Raw genomic sequence first — 13,661 nt, forward strand, 5'->3', positions numbered from 1 at the left:
AAACGTTCCCATCGGAATTTTTGAATTGTTACAACAGTACAGTCAGCTGTGTGTGGGCGGGCGATGTCATGATTAAGTAGAATTCCAGACCGTAACAATCCTCTTCGCCGGTTTTGGATGGCACGTTGCAGATTAGTATTTGGCAATACATGACTGTGATGGTCCCGGTTCAGGAATTCCACGAGGATTACACCTTTTTGGTCCCAAAACACGGTTGCCATGATTTGGCGGGATTTTCTATTACAGCAGCCATTTCAACTTCCTGCTACTTGCACGTACGGACCTCCACACTGAGAAATATAACTCTGTTGCAGGCACAGAATACTAAAGCATGCTTCCGTGCACGCGCAGCTTCGTCGGGGTTTCCAGTCCCAAATAAAAAGTTATCGGCCTTTTTTTTTTTTGTTTTTTTACATGTGCCTCGTATTACACTGTGCCTCTAACAGACGTTGGCAGTTAATATAGCTCAGCCACAACCTAATTTTTAAGCGTCGTGGTGGTCTAGTCAGTACGGCGTTTAACTTCCATGAGGAAGACCCGGATTCGATTTCTGAGGTGGGTGATCTTAGGTCGAAATTCTGCCTTGTCCCGCATAAAGCGTCTCCGAGGCTCAACCAACCTCAAATCAATGGGGGGGGGGGGTTAAAGGCAGCCAGAGTGTGGTGCTGATCACATCTGGCCGAGATCTAGAATGTGTGGGTAGAGTACAACACACATAAATTTGCCGTTGCGTAGATACCAATTTTCGTTTCGTCTCCCTCTCTCTTAGTATCACGTGTTCTACCCTGCTCGAAAACCTTCGCTATTGTTGCCATATTGTCATTCCATTCCTGGACACACTCGCGCAAACATCATTGAAAACAATTGAATAGCGCTCCAGCTCGCGATTCACTCCGTTCGGTAATGTGGCAATATAGCACGGCTTTTTTTATTTTTATTATTGACCTTAGTCGGTCAGGACGTCCGCAGTTATTTTGGCTTGCATCTTGATTGTACTTTATCATTAACAGGCATCGAAAATCAATTTTATTTACAAAAGTTATAGTTTAACAATCAACAGTTACATTTCCCTCTGCAACTGTCGCAAGAGGGGCAATCAGACATTGTTCCCAAAAAGTCCCAAACATGAAAACGCAAAGGACAACACAGGACATTACGGGGTACCTTACGGCACTAGAGTGTCGACTAGATTGGTGATAACCCGATGTCGAGAAGAACGGTCCGGCGCCTGCCGAATCTGCTGCAATCCTTGAAGTAGGGTTATGAGCCCTATCAGGATGTCCGGTTGTGCTAGTTGTTGAAGTAGGCCCAGGAGGGTCGCTTCAGGACTGGTCGGATGTTTTGGAACTGCTGGGCGGGTAGCCGGTCGAGGCGCCGGAGTGCTGGGGCCTCTCCTGCTAGGTGGTGGCCGCTGATTGGCCGGTCTCTGCAGTGGTGATGGTCTTGGAGCCGTGGCGGGTGACGTCACTGGTACTTCCTGTCGAATTGGCCGGGTTGGAGCTTGGTGTCTGTTGTCAGATGGGGTTTTCCTCTCTGCTTTTATTTTTTTGAAGAGCGGGCAGCCTCTGTAGCTTGCATAATGCTGCTGGGTGCAATTAACGCATCTAGGTGGTGTGGCCTGGTCCTTTTCCGGGCAGTCAGCAAATCGGTGAGCCCCCGCGCACTTGACGCAGCGGGGCGGAGCGAAGCAATGCCGCTGACCGTGCCCGACCCTCTGGCACGCGTGGCATTGGAGTACCTGTGTAGAGCGATATTTTTCCACCCTCATCGAGTAGACTCCTAAGTGGTCGAGCTTGTAGATCTTGTGCGACTTCGGTACATTTGGCAAGACGACCATTATCAGAGGTAATGATCCCTTGGACGGAGTGGGACCAGGGGTAACCTGATCCACGTTAGTAGCTTGCTAAGAGCGTCGGATTGGAACCTTGAGGCGACTGGAACTGTGGATGGTGAATCAGTGTTCCTTGGTCAAAAATTCCGCCACTCCCTCGGGCCCCAAATCCGCCGGGAGGTGTCGAAGGATAACCTTTAGTTTCGCAGCGGCTGAGCCGTATGCGTATCCTATCTTTCTGCTGTTAAGGAAATCCCGGTGGTCGATCGTAGTAAATTTGCAACATCCTCTGGTAAAGATGAATTATGCCCGGTTTCTAACAACATCAGATATTTGGTTGGCTATTTCCATACCAGTCGTATTGAAGATTGATATGCAGGGTAACCTGCGTGTCTTCTCTGGTGTGTGGGTAACGGGCTTATCACCACGTGTCTGGCGACTAGTCTGCGACACTAGATTGCTGTCGGAGTCTGAATCATTTGCAGTAGCTGCATCCCCCTGCATCAGTTTCTGGTCGTTCTTCTCGGAATCTTTTCTTCCTTTTCCCCTTTACCATGGCCGGAGTGTCTGGAATCGAACGATGTTCCCTTCTACCGCTGCTAAGTGAAGAATACGAGGTGCTGCGCCCTCGGCATCTCGGCGAAGGATGAGAGTATAGCACGGCGTAGTGGTTGCTTCTTTTATGCAGTGCATGTTCATTGGCTAGCTAGTAACTAGTGTTGCCAACTGTAATAATGAAGCACTATTTCTGTCACGGAAGGGGAAAGGCAGGTAAAATGACTGAGTTTTGTTGGATTGGAAGCACCATATTTTTATTTTATACTAAGTATTTTACCGGTTTGACGTTGTGTGCGTGTATTGCGCGTGTGTATGTGAAAGTGTGTGTTTGTTAATGAACGTTAAATTCCATAATGCCTCCAGTTCTGTCAAAGTTGAAATGAAAAACCTTGCATAGCCAAGCTCGGGAAATTCTAAGCAACGTGCACGAGTTCATGAAGCAGGAAGCCAGTGAAGGTGTTAACATCCCAATACAGCATTTTGGCAAGAGAGCAGCGGCTGCGACTGGAGTTCCTGAACGAAGAATCAGGGCTATCATGAACGAAAGACAATCTCTTGAGGTGTCAGAAGGCCCCTCCACATCATTCCACACTCTTGGGAAAGAACGACAAAGACCAGCGACCAAATCGTCAGTGGACACTTTCGATGAAAACGTTATCCGTAGGCGCATATACGACTACGCTCTGCGTGAAAATGAAGTGCCGACATTGAAAAAATTGCATGTCAAATTACAGGCGGACATACATTTTGCGGGAAGTCAAGAGAGTTTGCGACGTTTGCTGCGAAAGATGGGATTTAGGTGGAGGAAGAGGAGGCTGTCATTTTTGCTGCTTAATGCGATGCATATTGTTTTCTGTGTTAAAATTGCCATGCTTTGATGGGTGACAAAGTTCATAGCAGGGCCGGCGGAAGGGGAGAGCGAACCGTGCCACCGGCCAGAGCGGCAAAATTTGAAGAGAAGAAAAAATAAGCCTATTGACCATTTTGACTATGGTCGAGCGAGATATTCTTTTTCGCTTAATAGTATTGAAATAGCATAAGAAGTCTCATTATTTATTTTATATTTTGATGTTTTACTTAGGAATATATTTTCAATTTTCCGTTGCTGCGTAATGGCGGAGGGGATGGGGGGGGGGTTCGAAATGGAGCGGCATCTACCGCCACCGCCCAGGGAAACAAAACGACTAGCGCCAGCCCTGGTTCATAGCAAAGAAAAAGCCCCGCAGCTTATCGTCTAGTGGCAGTATATGTACTTGTTATTGTTGTGGAAGCCGGCATCGTTTGCAAATGTAGAACAAAGGCAACCGACTTTCGCCGATCACAGAGAGGAAATAATAATACTGCTTGAGGAGGAGTGTTGTGGTCCAATTGTCGCGGTTTAACACTTTGGCATGTTGATATCTGCCTTTGCAGTTCCTTACCAGTGTATACGGGTTTTGGGAGTGAACAGTTAGAACGCCACCAGTGCATTAATGCAATGAAAAATAATATTTTTTATTTTGTTTGAAATCACTCAAATAAGGAATCGTATGAAGAAGTCTTCTTTGCAGCATTTTTGGTAATTTTACGTATGTGTTAGTTCATATTTTGCGAATTTTTAGTCCATATGTATGTAGCTACATACAAAGCCACTTGTTAGTACATATTAATCCTAGTCCTGGTATAATGCATGACGTTTAAAACTCAACGTTAGATAGACCTGAATTCCCTAATTTCCTTGTTGTACGTAACAGCTGTGCATCAGCGCACTGCAGCGATTTTTCTATCTGCTCCATTAGCAACACTGCTTCTTTAGTTCTGTCGCGCATCGCACAGCAGAAATATCTGTGCTGGACTCTACCACAAATGCAAAATGGTTAACGGAACCAGTAGGCCAACATTGTCTGTAGTGAGTGTAAGAGTCTCCCCTTTGAAGCAAATAGGATCCGTGGTAGACAGAGAGGCCCAAGTTTTAATGTATTTATAAAAAAAAGGTAATTACACATTTTTAATATTCATCAAAGTGTAGATAATATGTAATCATTATTATTTAATTAAATCGATTATTCTTGCATAACACAACACATCGGTGTTATTGAATTCTCATTCGATTCCGTCATGAGTAAATATGTTGCATACTGGAAACTGGAGGGAAACAATATGAAGCAGGATTTATAAGGCAGTCCCTTAAACAGTTCTGCGGGGAGGCTCAATACTGTTGGTACGTATTACTCGCCTATTAACATTATCCACCTGCAATGTAGATGCCTCATATTTTATTTTCAGTAGTGGCAAATTTCAAGTAGATACAGTCCCGATTAGCCTATTTATGTTAAATTTTATTGTCATTTGATGTTACTCGATTTTTTGTTGTTGTTTGTTGGATATCATCCCTTTTCGGTTACTTGTTGCTTTGTGTGTGTGTCTATGCAACACAATATATTAAAAATTTGCCCCTTCAAGGATTGACTTTGCCCCCCTACCAAGCATTCCTGGCTAGGGAATTCCCATTTTGATGTCTGAAAATGCGCATGTTTCATAAAGCTTGTTTTGAGTTCATTCCATGCTGATGGGCTAATCGGGACTAAATACGAGAAAGTGAAATCCAATTCCAAACCCGAATGATTATCGAGTGCGATGCTGTTTAATGTGTCCTAGGATACACATTCAGTGCAAACAGGTTGTGTGTTTCTTTTTTCAGGGCAGATTCCAATGAAAGTCAAGGAAGTGTTCGAACTGCTCCCTGGAATAGATATGAAGTTGACTGAAGCAGACAATTTGACTTTTTGAACGATGCATTTTACACAGCCATATCAAAATTAAATTTACAGCCTTTTTTTGTCTGGTACCTAGAAAGGTTGTCTTGCTCTCCCGAGATACCTTATTTTACCAGTTAATCCTATAACGGACAATGCTCTAGTAGACCCGTATAAAATCCAACATTCATTATGCCTGATAAAATTGATGAATGGACACTCACAAACATCCATGCCCAGGCCAGGGTTCGAACCTGGGACCCCTGGCATCGTAGCGCGATATGCTAAACAATCTGCCACGGGGGCTGGCTTTTTAAAGAAACAAAAACATTATTGCATAAGTGCTTAAAATTCACTCGTAATGTTTATTTTCAAGGGCGCCCGTAGAAAAGGAGGCCAGGGAACACTTGTTCCCTTGAGATATCTGGAAAAACTTCATGTAATTCGAATTGCGAAATTGTAGCATAAAAATATGATCGAGGGGTGCCACGAAAGACTGAAAATTAAGAGGAATCTTATAAAATAATATCTCTAAAAGAAAGTGCAAAGAACAAAGAACTGTTCATTAGCAAAGTGATTGATGTTCATGGAAAGGAAGCAATTCGAGTTCAGTTTGCAGTTCGATAGGCGGACTCAGTACTGAAGTTCAACACCATGGTATATTAAATTGAATTCCAATTCTTTGATTTGTAAAACATTAGTAATAACAATAAAACATTAAATGTGAGCTTTTATAACTGAAGGGCAAGATAAGAATCTTACTCTGCCGCACCCCAAGAGCTCGAAGTGGAAATTCCTATCTGGGGAGGATGCTTCACCCAGTTTGGGGAAAGGTGAGCTGAAGCTTGTACGGACAACATGGAGAACGTGCAGTGGGTGGTGGGATGCCGCAAAAATTATCCTAGAAGGGGAAGATTTATGAGTATTTTCTTAATTGTAGGATGTCATCACTCCACGTTCTTCCCACTCTGAGCACTACTGCCTCCCTGAGAAAAATCCTTTAAGCAGCCTTGACTGATATCCAGTCCTTGGAAGTCACATATTAATTACATTAACAAGTGACAAGATTTTCCATTAACACTAGTTACTTTTTGAAATTAGTAACTGTAACTCTGTTAATCCTCCAAATAACTAGTAACTAAATTAAGTGTTAGTTTTTCTTTACGTTTTTCATGGAAAAGAATTTTCTTCAGCCGCAAATTCCCAATATTGTCAAGCAAATGCCGGACTGAAAGAAGGATTATTAAAATTGTAATAATAATAATAATAATGTTTTTTAATTTTTTTGTTTTAAGTACACTTTATGCACAGAAAGGATAATTGGTAACTATATCTACAATTTAGTGTTATATTTCCATAACGAAAAACCAACAACTGCACGTGTCCCTACCTTATTTATATTAGTATGCCTACGACATGAGTACATACACATGTAATCTCTGACAATTATCTTAGAAATAAACAACTTCTTGGTTGATCAACATTCCTCCAAAAATATATTTTTCCAAACAAAAATAAAAGCCTGGTCTTCATTTTTAAATAGGAGAGAATTAGTTTAAATTTTATTACCCATATATTTTTATGTATAAACATATATTAACTAAATTATAATTTTATGAGACTTAAGGTGGTCATCGGTGAAAAGTGTTATTGTTGTTGTGAAACATATTTAACTAGTTTCCTCAAATACAATACAATAGTCATTAGTTTAAAAAGTCATAAGTATGTACAACAAATTTTGCTTTCCGAGACTACTAAAATCAGATACTTAGGATATCATCAAAATTTACGTTAATATTTTGTTTCAATGTATCTTTGTACTTTTTCTCCTCGTAACCTGTAAATCATTATCTGGTTCTCCGAGAGGTATGCTTCTTACTGTGCGAGACTCATCCAGTTCAGGACGAACTGAATGTCCAAGGTTTTGGTTAAAAATATCCCTTAAAATTGCAACTAACAAATATCTCAATGATTATTTGCCATTCATTAGTACACAAAACAAACAAATTGCACCACAGGCACTAGTAGTTGAGGAATACGCCAAGGACAATTAGTGCACGGGTGTTAATTAATTTGCATATAATTAAGAACTAATTTGCATAATATGAATAAATTTGCATATCATTAGAATAATTTATATTTATGTATCTGCATATCATTAAGAACTAATTTGCATAATTTGAATACATTTGCATATTATCAATAATTAATTTGCATAATTTGAATAAATTTGCGTATTATTAGAATACTCTACATTTATGTATTTGCTTATTTATAACTTTTATCAATATATAATTATTTATTTTATGAAAAATACGTATATAGACGGTAATTAGTGGAACTAAACGCTATGCATACGGTTTTATGTTAATTACTGTAAAGTATGTAATGTTTGAAACGATAATATTAATGTTTATAGTATTGAAAATTAGAATTTAGGGTTTATTCAACACTATTGCGTAATAGTAAAGTTCCAATTATGATTTAGGATGGTCCCGGTACTCGAACCAACGATATGTAACGGTAATAATTATAGTTCACTAAGGAATAATAATAAATGGCATGTAAGACATTGAGCGGAGACGAACTATGTATAACGTGTGAGCTGAGTCTGATGCCAGACAGAAGACTGTGAATTCCGCGCAGGTAGAGGAGAAAGGAATTTGGAGGATGTGCGGTCAAGGTCAAATGACGTCAGAACGCCAGAACAAAGAAAGAACCTGATTGACCAATCAGAACCGGTTTCCCAAGGTTAATTAGAACGCAAGAACAGGTGAAAGGTATGCAAGGCCGTAGGGCATGGGAAGGGATTGATCCAGACAACAAAGGATGTCAGGGACTGCACGATCTAGGTCAAATCTCTGAAGCTATGCGTCGCTTGTAGAACCGGTTTCCGCCGTCAATTAATATTCCGCTCAGGGTTGCCCCAAGGCACAGGACGCTTTAGCGCGGGTTTTAGGGTAGAACGCTTGCATGTTAGAACAGGTTTCTGTCAAAGTAGCCCAAGGTTACCCAGAACACAAGAAAAAAGGATTTTTGGATACCCAATTAGATTGGAGCGAGAATTTTACCCTGAACAAGGAGAACGAAGCATAAGGGTTTTATATCTGTACTAGGAAGAAGTGAAAGCTATCAGGGACTGGGACTACAGTTTTCACTATTTGCTTTTATCACGGGGTATCGAACCTAGGACCCTTTGATTACACTGTCCAACAAAATTGAAGTTTTTGTCTGTTAAAAGATAAGTTGTGGGTGATTCTAATTGAATTTGATGTGCTGATTTCAAATCTAATTACAGAATTTTTCCATCACCCATGAAATTTGAGTAACAGGGTACATGCAAAATATCAGGTACATACAAATCTTATATAGCTTTATAGTGACACGATGCAATATTATTTACAATGGCATATCTAGAATGTCTTCGAACTTGATTTTCGGCTGTACTTTGCCTGAGGAACATCACTTTTAGTGTCCAGCAATAATCTGCCAATATATTTGGAGTCCATTTTCCCTGGTAGCGCCTTTCCATTTCACCAATTTCCTGGTGGAAATGTTCTCCATGTTCCTCGCTCATTGTCCCAAGGTTTTGCGGGAAAAAATCGAGGTGGGAGTCTTGAAAAGTGTATCTTCAGAGACATATTACACTCCAGAGCATGATAGTTCTGAATCAAATTACTGACAAGTTCTCTATAATTTTCTGACTTGTAGTTTCGGAGGAAATTTATGCTTACTTCCTTCAAAGATTGCCAAGCAGCCAATTCCAGCTCATTTAGGCTCTTTTCAAAACCATTATCTTTCATTAGTTTCCTGATTTGAGGGCCAACAAATGTTCTCTCTTTTAGTTTCGCCTCAGTAATTCGCGGAAACTTCTCTTTGAGGAACATAAATCCACTACCCTCACGGTCCATTCCTTTTACAAAATTCTTCATCAGACCAAGCTTTATGTGGAGAGGAGGCAGTAAGATTTTGTCTGGACTTACAAGTGGTGGATGAACAACATTCTCCTGTCCTGCGATGAGTGACTCTCTCTTCGGCCAGTTCCTTTTAACATAATGATTTTTTCTATCTCTGCTGACCTATTTACACAGGAAACAGCAAAATTTGGTGTAACCTAGTTGCAATCCTAAGAGTATAGCAATAACTTTTAAATCTCCACATATCTGCCAAGAGTATTTACAGTACTGGATATTTGTTAACAGTTTCATGTTTTCATAACTTTCCTGCATGCCCCAGGAATATGCTACGGGAATGCTTGGATATTTATTTCCATTGTACAGTACAACTCCTTTCAAACTTGTTTTTGAAGAGTCTAAAAACAAACGCCATTCTTCACTTTTATGGTCAATAACTAGTGACTCTAATAGACCATCGATGTTACAACAGAAAACAAGGTTCTTATCTTCAGCATACATATCTACAAAGTATTTTTGGCGTTGCCGGAAAAAGTAACTCTAGTGTCACTCTCCAATAAATGCCATCCTTTTAATCGCGATGCAAGCAGTTCTGCTTTACCCTTACTTAACTCTACATCTCAAACTAAATCGTTAAGATCCTCTTCAGTTATTAAGTGAGGTTCAGTTGTTGAAACACTCCCCACAAAATCAGGATCATTATGCAATTCACTACATTCATGCAGACATCAATGGCCTAAAGTTACTAGTGTATTGTTGGAGCAAAGACATAAAAATATTTTAAATATTGCCTACCAATCAGCTTATTATGGACTGCATGCTGCAATAATAATGCAGAATTATATTTTTATTGTTACAATAAAATGGTGGGTGATTGACAATTTCTGACTTCATTTTCGGAATCAGCAGGTGGCAAAACACAAAGAATTGTTGAAATTTTACTTTTAACAAAACCATTGTTGGACAGTGTTATTGATTTAGGTAGTAAATTTATGTTACTGTGTGCTATTTAACATAATATTGAGTTTATTTTTTACCAAACTTTGACTTTATGTCAAACATTTTCTCAGCTTATCCTTATTTTTCTCAAATAACACAATTTAAACGATTCTAGCAAGAGTTTTTATTATATTTTCAACACACAAACTGTGAGTTTTCAACTTTTAATTGTTTACTATTCAAGTTTTGGACAAACAAAGTATATTTTGTCCACCTTTAAATTATTATTTTTACCAAAATAACACTATTTATACTATTCAGGCAACATTTTTTATTAAATTTTGGACTCACAAAGATATTTTTACAACTTTTAACTTATTATTTTACAACTTTATACCTATTTTTACCAAAATAACACTATTTATACTATTCAGGAAAGAATTTTAGTTACATCTCGACACACAAAGTTTGAGTTTTCAATTTTTATCTGTTTATTTCACAAGTTTAGCCTAATATTTACTCAAATAACACGATTTGAACGTGTTTGGACATACATACACACACACACACACACATATTCACAGAAAAAGAGAGAGATTTTTTCCAAGTTTACAGGATTATTCTCCAAGTTTACTCAAAGAACACAATTTAAATGTTTTGTGAATTGAATTTTGTACACACGACGTGTGTTTCGTCAAGTTTTACCCTTTTATTTTTAAATTTTATGCTTATTTTACCACAGTAAGACGTCTTAGTCTATTCAAGAAAGAGTTTTCAATTATATTTTGGATGCAAAAGTATGTTTTATCAAGTTCTACCATTTTACTTTACAAGTTTATTTCCATGTTTTTACTCAAATAACATAATTTCATCTATTCAGGCAACATTTGTTTATTATATTTTACTCACAAAGACATTTTTTTCAACTTTTAACTTATTATTACTCAAATAACACAACTTAATCCATTCAGGAAGGATCTTTATTGCAATTTGGATTTACAAAGAGATGTTTTCAACTTTTTTACTGATTTTTTGCAGGGTTTGTATTAATTTTTATTTATTTTGTTTTGTATCCGACATTCACTAATTTTTAACTTAGAGTTTAGTATTTAATTAAATATTTTCAAAAACACTAATGAAAAAGTACTTTTAGCTAAAATGTAAGCCACAGAATATATTATTATTATTATGGTTTAGTGATTTCCACTATGCCATTTTTTTGTTTTGTATTTCTATATTAATTTAGGGCAGGTTACGCCTGCTACGTAGGAAAGTTTGTTTATTTTAGAGTTTGCTGAGTATTTTGTTACTGTTGTACTAGGTAAAAGTTTTCTAAATATTTTAGATAGGGCTCCATATACTTTTGTTTTTGCTATTTAGGAGATGATGCGATCAGCACCACTCTCCATCTGCTTTTTATCTTATGTACCCAATATTATTTTGAGGCTTAGTGAATTCTAGAGCCTATTTATGCAGGAGAGGGGGCTTTAAAATTTTGATCTCAGATAACCCAACTATTATTTTAAAGAATATTTTATACTTATCTTCAGTGCTAGAAGAATAACTTAGCCTTATAGCCTTTTTCAAGGTATTTTGAAATATAACTGGTTTTTTGGGTGCATCAACACTTGGGTTATTTCCATTTGGTTTATTATACGAGGCCACAATCACTATCTGAACACTGAAATCCTCTGATTGAAACTAAAAGCTTAGGCTGTAACTAGGGACTTAGTATGTATATCGACAATTTATAGGACAACACGAACCTTACAAAGGATTATAGGTGACGTAGGACCACATGCCAGAGCTTTGTTAATCTGCAAGAAACACTTACAGCTAATATTACGAGGAAATGAGGTTGATTTTTACTGTTTCACAAGAATGCTATCTTTTATACACCCAATATTTGCTTTTTCAAGTAACTACTTGTACCAGAAGCACTTACAGGCCAACTCTAACTAGACTTCGACTTATTCTATATCAGGTGCTAAATTTATAAAGAACTATGTGTATATTTCTGAGGAAGTACGCAAAAACAGATTTTTCTATGCAAGTATATTTTTATTGACTGCATTATTTAAGAGATCAAACAGGAAGACTGCAAAATTCATTAAATGTAGTTCTATAGTATAGGTGGTTTCAGAGATATAAAAAGAACAAATATAAGATTTAGCTTTTTTTGCTTCTGAGGCTAATCGCGACGCTAAGGGTAAATGGCGAGGAAATGTAACGGAGGAGAAACAGTCCCAAAAGTTAAGGGCTGCATGTAAGTTAATACCACAGAGATATTACAGTAGGTGTAGGTTCTACCACCAGAACTTTTCTATCATAATAATACTGGTTATGCTGTACTGTTAGCTAAAGATGCTGATATTTGAGAAACTTAAAAGATTATTTGCAAAATTTTAGATAAATAATAAACTGTTAGACTGTAAACATATTTTATATCCATTCTGCAAAAGATCCGATGACAAAATTTAAAACTTTTAATCGCCCAGACAGGGACTCGAACCCTGGACAGATAGGTTAAAAGCCTAACGCTATACCAACTAAGCTATCTGGTATTCAAGGTATTCTTTTCTTGAAAAGTTAGTTATGTTAAGAAATATATTGAAACATTTGAGAACACTCTTGGTCTGGTTCGACAGAGGAGGAGACAACATTTCCAAATTTTTACAGACTGGGTGTATTTTTACACTATAGAGGCCTTCACTATATGTAATTCGAAACGCTAAAGTTCAGCTAGCTTCCAAAATTGAGGTAAAGATTGTGTTTGGCGAGATTAACAAGTTACAATTATATCCAGTTACAGACAAATAAAGCTAAAACTCTCAGATTTACTGTACTAGCCAAGTTTTAGTAACATTTTCTTCACTTTAGTACAAATACCAAAGAAATAGGTATATTTTTTTAGAATTTGACAAAATGTACTAGTATTTAATTCACAAAGGTAGGTAAAAAACAGTATTTTTTAAAAATATTGTTACTGCCTTCAAATTTTATGTTATTTAGCCACTAACAACTGGTTTACACTGTTTGGCATCCTTTACATAGGAAAAGAAGGAATTATTTGTTTAGTATTTTTGCTACTTTATATTTATTTAAGAAAACAATTCTACAGTTTAACTTAATTTTAACAAATTGTTACTAATTTATATATCAAAGTTATGTTATTTAGAGTGTATGAAGGCGTATAAAGTTAATATTTGTACTTATCAGTTCAACTAACAATTATATTTTACACACAAAAGATAATGTTTACAGTTAAATTACTTGAATCAGAGAATAATATTTTACAGTAATTGATTCATTCAGCACTAGTCAGTACTTTTATGCATCAGAAAGTTTTCTTAATTTTCTGTTACGCATGCTATTTTGTGCTATTCTTAAAATGTATTTCTAGGGCAAACTGGTTTAATTTTCTGCTTATAATGCAAAGTTGACAGGTTTCGCATAATGCATTGTATATTTGTTATATTCTCTACTTACAATCCAAATATTATGCTTATTTAATGTATAACTAACTCTCTAGCCTTCTTAAACCAGAATGTTCATGGCTGCAGCAACACATGCCTTTCATCTGTCCCTGTCCTGAGCAAGATCTATATACTCCGTTCTTTTCCTACCAATTTCCTTTAGGTCCATCTCTACATTATCCCTCCATCTTTGTTTTGGTCTTCCTAT

This window comes from Lepisma saccharinum, chromosome 1 (assembly GCF_977018435.1).
Source record: "Lepisma saccharinum chromosome 1, izLepSacc3.1, whole genome shotgun sequence".
Taxonomy (NCBI): domain Eukaryota; kingdom Metazoa; phylum Arthropoda; class Insecta; order Zygentoma; family Lepismatidae; genus Lepisma; species Lepisma saccharinum.